This window comes from Procambarus clarkii, chromosome 13, assembly GCF_040958095.1.
Source record: "Procambarus clarkii isolate CNS0578487 chromosome 13, FALCON_Pclarkii_2.0, whole genome shotgun sequence".
NCBI lineage: Eukaryota > Metazoa > Arthropoda > Malacostraca > Decapoda > Cambaridae > Procambarus > Procambarus clarkii.
In genome coordinates, this window is record NC_091162.1 from 34,783,913 (window position 1) to 34,789,481 (window position 5,569).

Here is a 5,569-nt window from a genome sequence, read left to right on the forward strand (position 1 = left end):
GGAGTCGCTTAATACGAGTGTCTCTGGTTGGATAATTAGCACAACAGTATGTTGAATGTTTCTTTTTGCAGAACATACATGTTCCCCAGCCTACTGCACGTTTGGAAGATACCGGTTTGGGTGAACTAGTAACAGTAGGCTTGGAGGATGCTGCTGCATTGTCAGATTTTCTGCAACTTGATGTTAGAGTAATTGGTTGTTGTTTATTTGGGGAAGTTGTTTTACCCTTTAATTGACTATTATTTTCTATTTCTGATGGCTTGCAAGAGGCTTTAACTTCCTCATTTGCACGTCGTTTGTTTATGATGAAATGCAAACCTTCAATGATGTTCTGTACTGTCAGGATGGCGTTATGTTGATGTGCATATAATTCATCTAGTATATCGCTGGACAATTTTCGTTGAAGGACTACTTTGGTCATCCATTCACTAGTAGTTATATCAACCTTAACGCCTTAACTGCGTTGCCTCCAAATGTGACACCCCCGCAGTGCGCAGGAAATAAATTCTCTGGAAAAAATTCTTTTTTCTTTTTAAAGTGTCAAAAACCCTTCCTTCAGTATGGGTATGTAAAAAAAAAAAGTCGAAATTGTACTTACTTTGGCTGCTATGGGGTCCATGAGTTGGGGGGTGACGTCATCATTCCCCGTGCGCCCGTGCCATAAGCTCTCGGGGGCGGTGGGGCGCTCGGGGCGGGGTGCGCGAGTTGCCGCGAATATATTTTCGTTCAATTTTTGCGCACCTTTCCAAATACATTTTCATTGTTTTTATGTGCCAATCCAATGTATAATGAACACGTACACTATAATATCGCAGTACAACATCCGTACTGTCCGTAGACACTGTGTTACGTGCATGAAACTTGTGTACACATATGCAGCACATATTTACTATGTATCATGCTAATTTGTGTATATATACATTCTATTTACACACTATACACTGTCACACACTATATACATTCACCATCAACACGTTCAGAACACCGCGAGTGTGAGCTGCCACACCCAGCCAGCCCTCCCTCACTTCTCCAACATTGTATTCGCCAACTTTGCCCCTCCCATCATACAGTTATTCACACCAATGTTTCATGTTCATTTATGTATATTTAGAACATATGTACACACTATACACTGTCACACACTATATACATTTACCATCAACACATTCAGAACATCGCGTAGCAGCTGCTTCGTATGGGCCAATAGCAGCTGCCTCATATGGGCCAATAGGAGCTGCCTCGTATGGGCCAATAGCAGCTGCCTCGTATGGGCCAATAGCAGCTGCCCCGTATGGGCCAATAGCAGCTTCCCCGTATGGGCCAATAGCAGCTGCCCCGTATGGGGCAATAGCAGCTGCCTCATATGGGCCAATAGCAGCTGACTCGTATGGGCCAATAGCAGCTGCCGCATATGGGCCAATAGGAGCTGCCTCGTATGGGCCAATAGCAGCTGCCTCGTATGGGCCAATAGCAGCTGCCTCATATGGGCCAATAGCAGCTGCCTCATATGGGCCAATAGCAGCTGCCGCATATGGGCCAATAGGAGCTGCCTCGTATGGGCCAATAGGAGCTGCCTCGTATGGGCCAATATGGGCTACCTCGTATGGGCCAATAGGAGCATTTGGCCATGAACACATTCAGAACACCTCGAGTGAGAGCAGCCACACCCAGCCAGTCTCCCTCACTCCAACATCTTACTCGCCAACATTGCTCCTCCCACCATATTGCTATAGTTCTTATTACACATGTTCTATATACCTATCTACATGTTTTATTTACCAGAACTATGCAAGTAAGCCGGTATTGTGTCCAAACAGTACAATGGCCACCATACACTGCATGAAAAATCACACAGCAGACGATGCTACGATAACTGGGGCATAACTGGCAGACCCCTCACAGTGTTCAAGAGAGAACTGGATAAGCACCTCCAAAGGATACCTGATCAACCAGGCTGTGACTCATATGTCAGGCTGCGAGCAGCCGCGTCCAACAGCCTGGTTGATCAGTCCGGCAACCAGGAGGCCTGGTCGACGACCGGGCCGCGGGGACGCTAAGCCCCGGAACCATCTCAAGGTAACCTCAAGGTAACGATTACGTCACCTCCCTCACCAAAATAGCTCCTCTCAACATTCTCCTGTTGCTGTTCTTACACTATATACACACACTATATATACCCATGTACATATGTGTTGCCCATAGCGAACCACTAAGCTAGTATGGTGAGCAAAACAAGAGTGGCTGCCACACACACAATGAGGCTACCTCAATTCTCGCCCTCCCTCCCTCATCAAAATTCCTCCTTCCACAATACTACGCACAATGCTAATTATAACCACAATCCTGGTCACTAATTCCTGTAAATAAATAATTGACCACACATTTATTTTGAAAAGGAACCTAAGAAATAATTTGAAGATTCCTAGATGAACGAAATAATGCTGTAGTGCTGTGGCTAGCGCTGTGAACATCGTGAACAGCATTGAATCACTGATATTTGAACATTGTACCCAGTCATTATCACACTCAGGCTCTAATATAACTCTATCATAGCTAAATAATACAAGTTATATATATATTTTGACATTATTAGGAGATGCTGAGGTCACATGCTGAACAGCAGTGCTGTGCGCTCATGCTGCGAGCGCCAGCCTTGGTTGCTCACACACTACTGAGGCTCCCACACCCGGGAATGTGGACCACAATTTTTTTTAAAGATGGCGTCTGTTTACAAGAGCCCTGAGGAAGCTGATGTGAACGCCATGTAGCCGCGGGAGTTTTGAATGAAACGTGAAAAATATAAATACCCGGAGGCGAGTTGCACAAACCAGATGTGAGCCTGCAGGCGCGTTGCGCAGTTTAAGGGTTAAGACTGAATGTTCTTAGTAGTGACTCAAACTCCATGCTGAAGGATTGTAATGAGTCAGCAGTCTGATCAGGTTGAGGTAAATCCAGCAATTGTAGTACTAGATGTATGACAGTTTTCTCATTGCCAGCATTATTCCTAGGAGACTGGACTGGGAAATTAGTGCTGTCGCTATTTTCATTTACATTTTCTACTACTGGTTCAGCGTCACCTCTAGCTTGGAGGTATGTTAACTTAGTAGCCTCAGATATTGGGTTTTCAGAATCCACAGAGACTGTGGATAAATTGTCTGAGAACTGCTTAATTTCTGGTGGTATAATATTGGGTGAAGCTGTAGTGGGTGAAGCTTTACTGGGTGAAGCTTTATCCTTGTTGATTAAAGGATCTAATCTGGCTTGACATTTATTCTCAAAAAGATCCAGATCATCCATAACATTATCTACTTTATTTGATGTACTGGCTAATTGTTCTGATTCAATTATCCTGTGTAAATGTTCCAACCTGCCTTGAGTTTCTTCTTCATATTGTGCTAGGTCAGACAGGAATGGTTCCACATCTTCAACTACTATGTCGTCGTCGTCGTTGACCTGATTTTGGTAAGATTTCCTATTTGCTTTCAATATATGCAATTGGGTTTGAATCTGTAACAGTGGTATTTTCAACCGACGATAATTAATTACAGGCTCATATAACAACTGTTCATATTGGTCGAGATCTCTTGTCAGTTGGTGGTTACTTGCTATTAAAGCACGCTTTGCTTTCTGTGGATTAGTCATGGTGACTTGTTAATTGGGCACCACTGGCTCATAAATTGTGAGCAAGTACTGATGGTAGCCTAGGGTACAATTTCTGCAGTCATTAGGCTGTAATCCTACCTCTACTAGAGGTTAGCACCTAAAATTAATACACATTATATATATATACAATCATACACACTAATGATTTGAGTGATAAACCAGTGTCATTGGAAGTACCTTTAGGTTAGCTCTTCTATATCACCCTAGGATGGTATAGACCCTAATTAATCACTCAAAGGTGTAATGATCATAAGTAAATTATTATATACACACAACTCAACTCGAGTTGGTAAAATTTACACCCAAAATAGGGTCTGCACCATTCATTAATGGTGCTAGTTTGTTCAATATAGAACAACTAGACTATGGCAATAATGGGACTAGGATGAACATTAAATAGTTCAACTAGTCAATGGTAATATCCTACCCTGTTGTGGGTTGGCAATTGGTAAATATTATATTGTGAACACTAGTGCAATATATATTAAATAATTCTCTATTTTGGAGAAATAATATACACAATTACTGATAATAGCCTCTTAATTGCCTCTATGAAACTTCTAATATTTTCAAGAAGTATTAAATATTATTAGTGACCTCGCGAAATAAAGTCCACAAAATTCGTGGATAATCTCGCGAAGACACAGCCACTAATTTGGCTGGCTTCAATATTAGCGCTGCCATCTCACAAAATAACACGCCACCAAATATCTGTGGGTGTCCCTGAAACCGCTGATGAGGCTGAACTGAACTGAGGGGGGCTCCTGAGCTCACACGAGGCAACGCCGCCGTCTTTGACTGCTGGCTTTGTATAAATCACACTGCACTAGTATATTTAATGAATCCACTGGTTAACTGGTTCATCCGGTACTAAGATGACCAAATAATCTGTCATCCAACTCGCAGATGACCAATAATGTGGGTTCAAAGGACATAATATTCCGGTTCCGAAGGTCCAAATAATGTGGGAACCGACCTGTGAGATTTATATTTATTTAATTTATATGAATTTATATTTACGTTAATTTATATACTTCGATAGCAATTTGTATGATGTTAAGTGGACTGTATTTCTGCAATAATCTCACAAATCGATCCTCTACACATTAGGGGGGGGTTTATATTGAATTTATATATGCAGCCAATCAAACTACAGTATTAACTACACATTAGTGTACATTGAAGAGGTTCCTTATCTTATTGTACAGCAGGCCTTAGTCCACCAGGTATAACCAGGATGTAGACACCAAATTTTCCTCTTTGAGGTAGCTTCCATCACCCAGTAACTGGTACACAAAGCATGCTTCCTCGTCTTGACCTGTCAAAAGGGCGCTAGCTATGAAGCCAGAATCCTAACATATGACAGCTATATCAGAGAAAACACTGTACATTGAACCATAAAGACCTAGGCTTAATTACCTTTAGTATGAGGCGATTTCGTATTCTAACCGGATCACCCTATCTACTGACATTAATGGCCAAAAATGATTAGATAAATGGGTTTCGGCAGAACACTTAACTTGTATTTGTTGACAGCGTGTTGATAATGGTACACCTTTGGTTTCCATAACACTTCGTCCAAGAGAAATTAACAGGAGCCGCATTTGCTCCCGTGCGCCTCTGTTCTAAGTACAATAACAATGGCTGACCACTACCTTCTCACTGACGCCACTGGCCTACATTGTCCAGATATCAGAAAGTGATAGAAGGGTCACATTTACTCTATTTTAATATTGATAATTAAGTTAATTTATATGAGATGTTTTTATGATGGTAAAGTCCAAAGACTAATGTATTTAAGAATAATTCCCACCATAATAGGTGGTGAATTTATAATAGTATGTGGTAATGATATCCCGTTTTCTATGGACGGAAATTCCACAACAAGTTACATTTTCTATGGGTT